Source organism: Meleagris gallopavo, chromosome Z, assembly GCF_905368555.1.
Source record: "Meleagris gallopavo chromosome Z, MGAL_WU_HG_1.1, whole genome shotgun sequence".
NCBI classification, from domain to species: Eukaryota; Metazoa; Chordata; class Aves; order Galliformes; family Phasianidae; genus Meleagris; species Meleagris gallopavo.
Window position 1 is genome coordinate 33,270,784 of NC_139435.1, and position 14,251 is coordinate 33,285,034.

General features: G+C 34.4%; 1 protein-coding gene across 2 annotated transcripts in view; it reads left to right on the forward strand.

Moving 5' to 3' along the window:
• Positions 1–14,251, forward strand: part of ADAMTSL1 (ADAMTS like 1) — a 396,646-nt gene that overhangs the window by 81,628 nt on the left and 300,767 nt on the right. The window lies entirely within an intron of this gene.

Sequence of the window (14,251 nt, forward strand, 5' to 3'; positions counted from 1 at the left end):
TGAAATGTGAAAAGCCCTAGCTTTCCTATGAAATGAGGGGAGATAGCCAGCAATTTCCAAACTCTGTTTTTCCAATGTCAAGATTTGATTTCCCTCTTTCCTCTCTCTTTGTCTCTTTTTTATTTTAGTCTGAATTGAAAGCCCTCCCTTTAGAACTAACATCCCTTTTTACAGACTTTATGCTTGACGTTATAGTGTAATCTGTCTGTATCACTGCTCAGAAAAGTAGATTTGTACCTGGAAGCTGGAGAGTTTGAACAGCCTCTTCAATTTTCAAACATTTTGTTTGATTTAGCACTTATCTTCCTTAAATTTTCACCTGCATTTCTTACTACTTTGGGATTAATTTGTTTAATGGCCCTTGTCTCATTGAGGCTGGACGCCAGCCATACCAGTGACCCATTGCAATTCTCTGTAATCTCCTCCTTTCCTGTGTCTTTTTTGGGGGAAGATAGAAGTAACAGCTACAGGATACTTTCATGCATATGGCCAATCTTCTCCCAAGTAACTGCTGTAGATTGCACAGCTGCAATTCCTTAGTGGAAACATATGAACCATGACCTACTGCCAATAGCTGCTTTGGGTTACATCATCCAACTAGTCACCACCCACCACTGCAGCCAGCCAGCCAGAGGGACGCTGTTAAGAGGCAGTCTTTCATTGACACTTCATGAATAAACAGCTAGGGTCTGCTTAAGAGGAGCATAGTTGGCATCTCTTCCTCCTAAGAGACCCAGTGCTGGAGATCCCCATGACAGAAATTCAGGGAAAAGAGGATGGATTACTTAAATATCTCCTTGTTGTTTTGGAATTGTACTGTCTTTTTGGCAATAGAGCTTTCTAGTTTTGCATTTTTTCCTTCTGTGCTACTAGAGTAGCAGATTACCTAAAAAGATAACCCTCTTCTTGCTGAATATTTGAGGGAAAGTGCTGAAGACAAATTCCCATTCCTCTTGAATGACATTCTTTTGCTTCCTATCAAAAGTTGACTGCATGCTTCTGTTTCTTGTCATCCTTTATTTATACTTCAACTCTCAGAAGGAATGATGTGCTCTGTGCTGAGCAAATGATTCTTCTCTGTCTTGCTGATTTGAGATACGCTTCTATCATACAATCTGTCAGGCTGCCCTCAGTTAGAATGTCGTTTTACTTTCAGATTAGAAATTGAATGAGGTATCAAACAAAAATGAGCTGAACAATGCCTTACTGCTGGATGGAATGTCAGCAAAAATTCTCTGCAAATACAATAATATTAAATACATTTAAATAAAAGCTGTTGCAAAGTTAAGTCATTTTTGAGAGGCATTTCCTGACAATGCCAGTTAATCTGAAGCAATGGCCTCTCATTACAGAAGCAAATAAATTCTCCAGAACCAAAGATTTTTAACTAGAAGCGAGGTCTCCCAAAATTTTCAGCATTACTGCAGTAGCTATGTGCGAAAGACAAAGGATAAGAGTTAAGCAGGCAGAATAACTACATATCATTGTTGGTCCTATACAAGTTACTAGCAGATCGTTTTGTGTAAGTTACTTTTACAGATGATTTTTCATGTCAGTAAAGCTGCATTTAATATTTGAATCCAACTTGGTGATTTTCTATTCCACAAAGATATTTATAACTTTACAAAAAGTAGTAATAATAATAGTTCACCCAATGAATAAAAAACAAACAACAACAACAAACAAATAAACCAAAAAAAACCCACAAAAAACAATTCAGAAAATTCTTAAGTATACTATAAGGCATCAAACTGATGTGTTCTCATTTGAAAGACAACTAATAGCAATTTTGTCTATGTCATAAAGAAAGATGCTAGTAGTTAAAAATCTGTACACCTTTCCTTTACAGTTGACAAAGACTCCTGTACAGTTGACAAAGATTTATCCAGCTATTGTACTTTTCAAAATGACTCCAAATGAAATATTTATAAAATGTTATCCAGAAGCAACTACTTCCATTACTTCCTTTCCTTATTTCTTTTGGTAGGGCTTTTTTTGTTTTGGTTTGGTTTTTTGTTTGTTTGTTTGTTTTCTTTTGTTGTTGGTTTTTTTTTTTTTCCTGCAAATTAAATAGAACAAGTAGGAAAACTAAAACTATTAGTCACTTGAAACAAAGTAAGTAATTTTAGTTTATATTACATTTGGTTTGCATTTATTCAATGCATGTATTATTTTATCAGGGAAATTAATTCTGCAAATTGTTGCTTAATCCTCATTTAATGAGCTCTGGCTGGATATGTCTATTCAGGTAAGGAGAATATCTCGGAAGATTTGTTTTCTGTATTTGGTTTCTAAAAATCCTTTAAAGGTTTCTACATTTACTCCAAAGTTTGTCTGAGCCACTAGAATCTGCAAAATTTGGCTAGGAAATACTTGAAAATTTACAATATGACTTCTAATATTTCCTGCCTCTTCTTGCTCTGGAAAAGCTGTAAGAACAGTTGGTCGGCCTTAATGGCGTTTCAGCACTTTCTTCTCCTGGGAGAAATGAAACTGATGGGAAAAACAGGAAACCAAATATCTGAGCGACTTCAAAACCATTTGTGGTTTTGGTTTTAGAAATTTTAAGCTTTTTGTAGGTGGAAGCACACATTTATTTTTCTGAAGCAATTTACAAGCCCATAAAAAGTTCATCAAATCAATGACCATTAGTTACTCCCTTCTAACCCACACAGAGTAGAGTTTAAATGATGTAAGTATTACAGTAGTATAGATAATAATGTTTTGAGTAAAACTCAAGTGGTCTGTACACTTAAGAACAAAACTTTAAGTAAAATGTTAAGCAGTGTTTCAAATTTTTCCTGCTGCCACATGAATAAATATAATAGCGCTGGAACTGGGTCACCGTCAGACAAAAGAGTAGTAGGGAAATCCATTTAATGCAACAGTGCAAGTGGGAACAGAATTCTTATTGGAAAACACCTGTTTCTCCCATTATTTCAATAATAGAAATATACTCTAGTGATCATGTTTCTCATTTTGTAAAATTAAAGTTATAGGAAGAAAGCTCTCCTTAGTTCTGCTAAATCTTGAAAGAATGCTTACAGATGGCTGAGAATGTCTTAATAGCTGAGAAAATGCTTACAGGAGAGAGAATGTACAATTATCTAGAATGAGTTAAGCGATGATTTCCCTGGTTCATGATACCCTGTAAATTCCTGCACTGGTTTATATGGGAACTATTTTGAAAGTAATGCCTCCTGCGTTATTATGTTGGCCAGCAATATCAGAGGCGGATGTTGGTGTTATGGCAGTAGAGGCTGAGCCTTCCCACCGATATTCCAATACATGTTGTTGCCATGTGGCAGATTGAGGCAGGGGGACAGTCTGACACAATGGTGTCTTGAAATGGAAGTGTTTATGAAGCAAAGGTGTGGAACTGAATTCCTCCATGTGGTAAAAAAGGCACTTACTGACATTCAACAACATTTGCTGAATATTTATGAAGAGAAAACAGTGGATGTGAGCACAATGAGGTGGTGGGTGCTGCAGGTCAGAAGTGGCAGCAGTGACTGTGGGTCACCTCCACTGGTACAGGTTTTTACGAGACCAGCATGCAGGCTCTTGTTCACCACTGGCAGAAATGCATACTAATTAATGGTGGTGGCTATGTTGAGAAATAATGAAAAATTTGCTTTTTCAAGTAGCATTAGTGTGCTCTTTATATCTGCTTTAGTTTCCATGGAAACAAATAGGAGGCATTACTTTTTGAAGCTACCGATGTTTAAGATGTTATTCGAAGAAATACATTTCTGGGGTTAGTAAAAGGTGCCATTAATATTCATGTGTTGGATAAAATAATTGCAGTACGCCAAGATTTTTTAGACAGCTATCTTTAAAAAATTCTTTTCTGAAGTTTGCCAAAAAGTTTTCTGAATTTTGTCCTATTCTTCAAAATTAATAATAAAAGTAATATATAATATACTGTACATCTGAAATGATTTCTGCTTTTGTCTGATTAAAACTTTGTCCAAAGAAGTAAAAAAAGGGCTAAACTAGGGCAAGGCCTTATGTCTGTTAAGACATAGATTGTTTGGGCGTTTTTTTTTTTTCTCAGATGAATGTAATATGGCTGAGATACATCTATCAAAAGGAGGAATTGCTCCAGAACAGTTGTATATGCTTTTTTTTTTAATCTGCTGGGAAAATCTCTTTTTATACATAAGAAAATAGAAGGTATTTTCAGAAGTATTTAGTCTGGTCATCAACATGATACACAACTTCATTTTTCACAGTTTGAGTTTTAAATTCAATTTCTTAATTATTACTTATTATTACTCTTTTTTCTTGCCGCCAATCTTCCTGGAGAAATTGTTGCAGAATAAACCCCATGTGATATTAAGAAAGGACTGTGCAAAATAACTTAATGTGTCAAGACAAGAAATGCTTGTTCAATTCCCAGCTTTCATACTGGAATGAAATTAATTTTTATCTTTAACAGAATATATTCTCAAATAGGACAGAATCAAACATCAACCGATTCCTTTGTGTTACACAAAGCATGGACAAATTTGAGAAGGAAGAAAGATTCCAATACTTAATGTGTAGGAATTGAGTAATGAAAGGTAGTAATGCAAATAAATAAAAGAAGAATCCAAAGGAAATCTAGAGTATATACTAATTTTTGTGTCATGTGTGGATTTTAAATTTAGGCAGATGTATTTATGACTGACTAGACAGCTCTAAATGATTTTAAAAGATTTACCATGCCATTTTCTACTTAGGCTTACAGTGATTAATTTTCAGTGTAAGTTTCCACTTCTTCATAATTTGCAATTGTAATTGTAATTAACTACTTTATAATTATTAAAAGTGAAAAATAATGACATATAATACTATTGTGCTCATTCAAGCATCTGCTTCATCTGTGATTCAGAAAACTGTCTAAAGAAACAGTGGTGTGATGAAGTATGGTCCTATTTGTTCAGTATAGTCTTACTTAGTCTTACTTAACTGTGAAACAAATCTGAAGGTAATTCTTAGTCTTTATGTTTGCTCTTTAGAAACCAAATTAAAGCAATTTCTTCATTTGATACAGATGTAATCATTGCTATGACTGAGCAAATTTTTGTGTGATATAATAATTGTTTTGCTGTCTGGCTGTGGGTTATCCATAATATCCATTCTGTTCACAGAATGTTATCTAGACTTTGAATTGCACTGTTTCACCGCATAATCTCATGCTTACTGATTTTGTCTCTTGATTTACTGTTTAATAAGATGCTGGGGAAAAAAAAAAACAACTAAATTTAAAGTTTAACTGATCATTGTTTAGAGATTTCAATGAATCATTAAAGCTAGGATTAATTTACTTGGAAAAAGAAAGGGAAGGATCATACATGGCCACCAGCAATCTTTAGGAACACTTTTTGTAGTAACTTGAGAAACTAAGTGACAAAGCACTGTTTAGAATATTACTAGAGTAAGAACAAACAGAATTGTGAAGATTGTCAAATCAAATTTACAAAATTTGTTTAATGAATATATTTTGAGAGTTTGATTAGCTTTTATAAATACCAATAAACAATATTTCAGTAGACAACGTAAAAAATGAAATTCTTAACAATCTCTTTGAGCCAGTTAGATGTAAGGGAAAACTTGCACTCAGTTGCATTAAGGATGAAAAAAGGTTCTTCTATTAAATGAACAAATGAGTGAAAACTGAACAATTTTGAACATAGTAAGCAGTCTCTTGTAAATTCTCTGCCTTTCCTGCCTTTACTTACTGTTTTATGAAAAGTGTTTGTGCAGAATATTAATTAAAAATGTTTTTAAATAGCATAGTTTTCATGGAAGACAGCTGTTTATCTCATAGCAGATGATTTTGATCCTTTAATTTTACTGATAGAGAAGAAGCCATAAACATATAAAAGAAGACATCTCCAAGGACCATTCAGCTCCCAGTTTAATGTGTAAAGATTTGAGAGAATTTAGAAATTCTGTTCACAAGAGTCTGACCCAAGTGATTTCATCAGTAATGTGAGAAAGATTTGGTATACCATATATGAAGAGAGAAAAAAAGCAAAACTCCAACCCTAGAAGAATAGAGAAATTTAAAATGCCCAGCTCTAATATACCCACTCTATTCAGGATTAAAAGGACTTTACAGCTGTTAAAACTAGTTTTACTACTGGCAGAAAACATTAAAAATCTGAAAAATTGTATGTATACAAGATAGGTATATATATAAATACAGGACATAAGATCCAATGTAAATAAAAAGATTTTTTATTTTATGAATTTTCCAATGCAAGGACAACTAGAAGGATTTATGCAAAATCTCGGTCCATGAAGATACTCATTCTTGAACTTATCATTTTTTTTTTAATGTTTTAAAAACATGAGAAAATATTGACTTCTATTCCAGCACTGGGCAAGATGTACAAAGGCTTATTGATCTGATCATAACATAAAAACAAAGTCAATCAGTGCACTGATGGAAGCAATGATATTTTAGCTAGCGATTAAAAAAAAAAAAACATATTCACAGAATTTTTAAAGTCTGATTACAAACAAATGAAATAATTACAACATATCTGATTGAATTTCAGATTAGTTCATATAATGTTACTACTGTTTACTAATTCCACTGTTAGCTGTTTGAAGTGTCTAGCTAGCTGTATGATTTGCTTAACAGAAATTACTATATATGTAATTACTCATCACTAGTTTTCTTGAAGGATATTCCTGAAGTTCTAATCCCTAATAAAGGTGGTCAGAATTACAACAGTATTACAGGACTGTAAAGAACAAGTGTTGCCTAAGGTTGCCCACTCTAAAAGGACTAAAATTGTGATAATTGCAATTATTTTTCAATAAGCAATTTTTTCAATAATTCAATAAGCAAAAAGCACAATGTTGTTCCTTAACCTACAAGTTCATTGATGTTCATTGTTCATTGGCTTCAAAAGCCTAACATTCAAGCGCTGAAGAAAATGTGAAAGTAATCATTGTGAAAACTTATTTTCGCAAGAAAATAAAATTCCCTTCCCTTCCCTTCCCTTCCCTTCCCTTCCCTTCCCTTCCCTTCCCTTCCCTTCCCTTCCCTTCCCTTCCCTTCCCTTCCCTCCCTTCCCTTCCCTTCCCTTCCCTTCCCTTCCCTTCCCTTCCCTTCCCTTCCCTTCCCTTCCCTTCCCTTCCCTTCCCTTCCCTTCCCTTCCCTTCCCTTCCCTTCCCTTCCCTTCCCTTCCCTTCCCTTCCCTTCCCTTCCCTTCCCTTCCCTTCCCTTCCCTTCCCTTCCCTTCCCTTCCCTTCCCTTTCCTTCCCCTCCTTTTCTTCTTTGTCCCGTTCCTCCACCTACTTTTATTTATTTATTTATTTATTTATTTATTTATTTATTTATTTACTTTCTTACTTGCTTATTTATTGCCAAGATTGCTTGGCAGCAGGAGAATTGGTATGTTTTTGTACATACTGCATTTTTGCCACTCCATTTAATGGGGCCATATTGGCTTTCTCCCTTGTTGGTACACAGTGGGTCAAGTGTAGGCGTGTGTATGCTTTACAAATTTATCCCCATCGCTGGTAATGTCTGTCCAAGATGTTAATAGCTGGTGGTTTTGTTTAACAGACACTTCATGCTGTAATTCTTGAGTGCAAATCACTTTTTGTTTCTTTTGTTCATTTATAATGAGAGACTGAAATGGAGCTTAAATAATTCCTTTAATGAATACATTAACCAGACTCATCTATTGTGGCTGTTTAAGGACTGAAAATAATTAGCACAAAGCCACATTTCCTTCACAGAGCTTTAAAAAGAAGTCAGGGCATTACCATTAGGATAATCATGAATTCAGTCTCTGTGGAAAGAAGGGGAAGAAAGAGAAGAGATTAAATATATTTCAAGACAAGCAAAAAGATTTCTGGTGGGAACGTTTCACTGTTGAATAAAACATTCCCTTGGGAAATAATTTGCAGTTTGGGTTTGAATTTTGAGGCACTTTCTGAATACCTTCAGAGAAGCTAAATAGGAACCTCCTTTTCTCTTTAAAATTTCTAAACCTACAAAACCACTACAAACAGTAGCTAGTTTCCTAAGAGACAGACTGTTAATTCAGAAACAATAATATCTGCAGAGTTTGGTAAGTCTGGTGCCAGAAAGCAATATCGTTGATATTCAGCTCTCAGGACAACCTTGTTTTCAAAAGGACTAAAGAATTTTTATTTTCTTTTTACCTCTGTCTTTTGTTCCCCAGAAAATGTAATTTTATCTTCAGATATCTGAAGAAGACATTGCAGTGCTGAAAAAACGGTAGTTTATGTCTAACTTCATTTGCAGATTTAGACAAGGCTTTTGCCCATTTGTAAGACAATTGACAAGAGGATAAAACAGTAAGAAGTAAGAGCTGTAAGACAAGAAGTAGCAACCAAGGAAAGCTGGAAATCCAATCTTTATGTGTTGTTTTCAAAGAAAACCCCAATTATATGAAAAAAGAAAACTGCACTTCAAAGCAGACCAATAGGTAGGATAAATTCTACTGATACTAGTTAGTTTGGAGCTGGAAGAATCTTTTCTATCTTCAGCAGAGATACTGAATTTCTTCCAAGAGTAGCAAAGTATTACATGAAAGAGAGAGAAAAGCATTAATACTACCCCCAGTACTGGACGTCTTACAAGCATAGTGTTTGCTGTGAATGCATGAGTAATATGTATCATCATCGTCTGAGCTTCCTCCTGACTTTTCACAAGATATTAAGTATTTTCTATATAGTAACAACACTCCAGCAGGTGTCTGTCCAGCATGTCAGTAATAAAGATGCTCATGAGAAAGCAGTTTAATCCCATGAGTACATTTCTCATTGCGATATAGGGTCGCTGGGAACATAAACATTGCTCTTTTCACCTGTGACAGGTTTATTACAACCTTTTTCCATTTCCCTCATTCTTGTTGCAATGACCTAGAAATGGAAAAATGAAACAAGTCTTATCATCACCAAAACAAAACAAAACAAAACAAAACAAAACTTTTTTTTTTGCAGTTTTATTTACTTTTGTTACTTTGACAATAAAACAAGAGAACAAGAGAACAAGAGAACAATTTATTCAAATTGAATCAAGGCAAAATTAAATTTTAAAGAAAGGACGTTCTTCAGGGGCAGAACGATCATCTTCTTGGCTCTAGTCCAGCCCTTAAGATTTCAACTGATGAAAGAGAAAGAAAACTCAAAGCTGAAGTTATTTTCAGCCTGTGCCTAAAAGTCAATTTTCTTGTTTTGTAGTCTCCCTTACTTCCCAAATCATATTAACCATGGACTGTTTGATTTAAACCATGAGATGACTTAATGACAGTAATGTCTTCAAATTGTCAACTTGATTAGAAATACCTTGATACAGACTCTGATTACTTGGTCCTGCATATTTCTCCGTGGGGAACTAGAAAGCCTCGAAAATTCTGAACATTTACGAATAACCAGTTTAATATTGTGTAATGTACAGTACAGAAATGCAGCATTTTCAGATCATCAGTTTCTTATCTCTTCACTTAAACAGGATAGCATCTCTTCTTGCATGTATTCCTCTGGGAAAAATGATGTGATCAGACCCAATAAATTCCCAGAAGGAAACGTACACAATAGATTTCAATTTGTGCATAACTTTCTGGCTTGCCATGTAAGAATAAAGAGCATTCAGAATGATTAACAGTGACAGAGTTGTTCTGTAACATCTCTTCATGTTTTCAATTTTTACATGGACTTTGGTACAAAGACAAAACAGCTTTCAAAATTCAGATTCAGAGCTGGACCGTAACTGCTTCTAAATTTGGGTCATGGTCTTGGACTTGTGCCCATCTCTGCTCAACCAAACTCCTCTTTGGACAATAAAGAAAAAGAAAACTTTGGATAAATACAGTAGAAAAGAACACGGAAGATTAAGTACAGCAATAATAATTCTTTTGTTTCAGAATTCTAACTTGGCTTGAGGAATCAGGGGTATTAAGCAAGTTTGTTTGGCAGCTAGCTGCTATTTAGAAAAACCTGTTGGTCTTCTAGGCTACTTTTCCTTCTTGATTGTGTTTTTTACAAGGTCAAGAAAGACAGTAAACCTCTTACCTTTTAAATCGCACTTAAAAATGTGGCACCTTTTCACTTGGTAATATACAGGACCTAAAGTATACTGCTGTTGCTAGCTTTTACTGAGAGTAATTCAGCGCTGAAATACATGCACGAGTTGCTGTATCATTTTGAGTGGTGTATAAACCAAAAAGAATATTGCACAACCGTAACTTAGCTTGTTAAAAGCCTGTGTTTTTCATCACTCACTATAAATGTCATTGTTATCATTCTGGTATTTAATGTATAATTTTCTGCCATATGCTTCAAGTTCTAATTGATATCTGTTGTGAAAACCAAGAGATTCATGCCTAAGAATACTACTAATAACTAAAAATAATCCTTTCTATCATTGTCAAGGCACTCACACCACTGGATCTAATGGAACAGTTCATTCTTTAGATGATCTAAGAGTGGCATGAACTGAGCTATAAAAGTGAGAAAAACACTTTTGCTCAGATTTTTGCTGGAATTTTGTCTTCTCTCAATTTCATAAGTTTCTTTGTAAAGACATTTGGACACCTGAATACCCACAAATCTTCCTGATCTTGAGAAATTTTGGTGCTATCTTGTTGATCTTCATATATACATTTAATGAAACCTCATTTCTCACATACTGCTGCAGATGCTGATTTCAGTCAGCTTAGTGTCAGATTTCTTCCAGGCTACTCTTCCTTTGTGTGGATTGTTCAGTTCTTAGGGAGGTCTGAGTTGCCCAGTTGCTTGGGACTGTCTTCTAAGATATTCTGTGCATCACCTGAAGGAATAGGCTGTGTTACAGTGATAATAGGTTTCCTGAGAGAATGAAACTGTGATATATATATAGCTTTAAAAAAGCTTTAGGAATGGAAAATAGTCTTTCTAGATATTAATCCAATTTACTGACTCTCAACTTAAATAAATTGATTCCATTTCTCAGTCAAAATCACCATCCTCTACTAGGTCTAAATTTTGTCAGCAACTGAATGGATTACAATTATACAGTCCACCTGGGAAGAACTACTGTTCAAAGATGGAACACGTTATAAAATTAAGAAGAACAATTTTAGATGACTATATATACTTCTCAATTCTCTTCTTTTTTCAAGATTTGATTTTTTTTTTGTTGAGTAAAATAATGAATTCTTGTTTTCATTATTGCTTTTCTTGGCTTTTATTTCTCATCTTCCTTCATCTTCAGTTTCTCAAAGTCTTTATTCTTTTCTCTTATTCTGTATATTCTTTCTGTTCAGTGCCACTGGCATCCACTTCCCTAGCATGTAATTATTAGCAAATAAACATGAATATAAATGTGATATAAGACTTAAAAGCTAACAATATTCTACTGAGATTTTTGATATTGCAAACACATTCTTTAGAAAGTCTTCATTTTAATTATTTATAACTGAGAAAGAGTATGCACTGATGAAACAGGTACGATTTCTTTTGGTAAGCCATTTATAAGTGGTTTAAAAATTGGAAGCTCTCTCTCTTGGAAGGAGAAGATTTTGCAGAATCTCAAGTTTATTTACGCAGGGACACAATAAACAATGTAGGAAAATGAATCACTGGTAACAAATCAGTTTTCTTACATTGTCTGTTATCTCAATGCTAAAACAAGAAGCATAGAATTCTAAGAAACCTTAGTCAATCAATTTTACCATCATATTTGCTTATCTTAAAATCTTAAAAAAGGGAGTGATACTTATAAGTGAAATAAAACCATAGATTTTTGTTTGTGAAATAAATTTTATCGCTGAGCATTTCTTGCCCCTTCTAGGATGTTTTTGTTTTTTTTTTTTTTTTTAATGAAAAATGGACAATTTCAGAGGCACACTTCATCCATAAATTTCATTATGAAAACATGTTGCAAGGCTTCTTTTCCTTCTCGGCGTTGCTTTTTTTTTTTTTTCTTTCTTTCTTTTTCTGTTTCTTTTCTTTTCTTTTTTTTTTTTTTTTCCTGACACTACAAAGGATTTTCCATTGACATAACTCAATAATATGAACATATTATCAGCATCAATATTATCCAGAAGTTGGAAGACTAAGTATGAATTTTAAAACCCCAACTTGTAAAATTCCATTTCTCTTACAGAAATATATTTATTTAGTTAGTTAGTTGAAATTTACAACAGAGAAGCTCAAAACTACCAAAATAATGGGATGCCCTATATACTACTACAGACACATGGCTTTATATCAAAGACAAAAACACCATATAATTTGGTTTCGGGGACTCCTAGTTCTTCCCATTACCCAGTTCATAATGAGGTATTCCCATCTCCCACATTAATTTTATTAGTTCATCTCCTTCTAGTCTTGCCATTATAGCTGCGTGAACTCTGATCTCACTTCCCAGATGGCAAGGAGTACTGCCTCCTCCCATAAAGCAATACCAACTCACTTGCAAGGAGTAGCAAATCTGTACTTCATCTTTCCCTTGGACACTACGCATAAATATTTGTGGTACTCCCAAGCCCTTCTTTTTCTCTGGTGTTTTCTGCTAGAACAATTGGAACCAGGATAAATATGGTATCTGGTTTCACAAAAGTGTGAACAAAAGGAAAAAATCATAATGAAAGGTAAAAGCAATAGAGTATTAGGTTTTTTCTTAGCAAAATAAATTTAGTAAAGCACACTAGTAAGTAATAACTACAGTTCATTTTTAAGTCTCATGCTTATCTTAAATATATGCAGAAATATTATATCTAACATTCATGATTAAAGGATCTTGTTCTTTAGATGGAGAAAAAAAGAAAATGATATCTAGAAACTCCACTGTTGTCCTGTGCTAGTGTGTCAATATTGCTTTACAGAAACATTAGCCAATATCTCATATATAAAATGCATTTATGACTGTTACACTTGGCTAATTCACACTAGAGTTGCAGTCTTCATTGTAAAAAAAATAAGAAATATTCTTAGTTGCTAATTCTGATAAATTATTCTCTCAAGTTGAATCGCCTTCAATTATGTTGTGAAATTCTGAAAACTGAAAAATCGATTAGAATTCCTCTGGATAATATAGTCTCTATTTTGGTTGTTAGTAGGTTTTATGGATATTTCACATGTAGTGGAAATAATTTCACTCAATTTAATAGAAGTAAGATCTTGCACTAATAGAGAAAAAGATATCCTTACAATTTCACTCATTTCACTCTTTTTAAGGAGGAAAAAAAACAATAAAAAAAAGAGGATCAGAGATAATGTTCATCCAATGCTTGATGAGGACTGTTACCTACAAAATAGGGACACAAAGAAATGAGAGATATTTAAAGCCTTCGTCACCTCTGTCATAATGTTGATGATGGGGTCTGGGACTCCCACAGCCTGGAATTGGAGGATTAGGACTGCAGTAATGATTAATTCCCAACCAGTCCTGAACTTGTGCAGGATTTGCTGCTCCAGCTGATTGTATGTGTTTGTGGACCCTCTAGAATTAATCCAAGGATACTCAAATAGATGGCTGATGTCACTGTGAGACCTCTCTCAATTATTTTTTAAACATCTTGTCAATCCACTTGACCTGGGAGAGGTCCCAGTCAACTGGAAGCTGGCAAATACTGTCACAGGAAGAGTAAGAAAAGAGATTCTGGTAATTACAGGCCTTTCAGCCTCACTTCAGCACCTGGCAATATTATGGAAGCTATTCTGGGAGTTACTGAAGAACACCCTAAAGACACTGTAGTCATTGGTCACAGCAAACACAAGTTCACAAGGAGAAACTGATTAAGAAATTTCATCTCTATTTGCAACCAGATTACACACTTAATTGATCAAGAGAAACAAGTAGATAGAATATTTTTCGAATTTCAGCAAAGCTTTTGATACTGTTTCTCACAGCATAATTCAGGACAAAATGTCCAGTATACAGCTAGACAAAAAATACAATGTCATGGGTGAACAATTGACTGATGGTTTGGGCTCAAAGTTTTATGATAAATGAGGTTACCTCAGGCCAGCAGCCAGTCACTAGTGGAGTTCTTCAGGGCTCCATTTTAGGGCTGTTTCTTGTCAATGTTTTTAGAGGGGATTTGTGTACAGCATTTGAAGGTACACTAAGTTTGCAGATGTCACTAAATTGGAAGAAGCTGTTGACTACTTCAAAGGTAGACAGACCTTGCAGAGAGATCTTGACAAAGTGGAGGGGTAAGGAATCACCACCTGATGTTTAATAAGAGCAAGGTTGTGCACCTGGAATAGGACAACTCTTGATTTATTT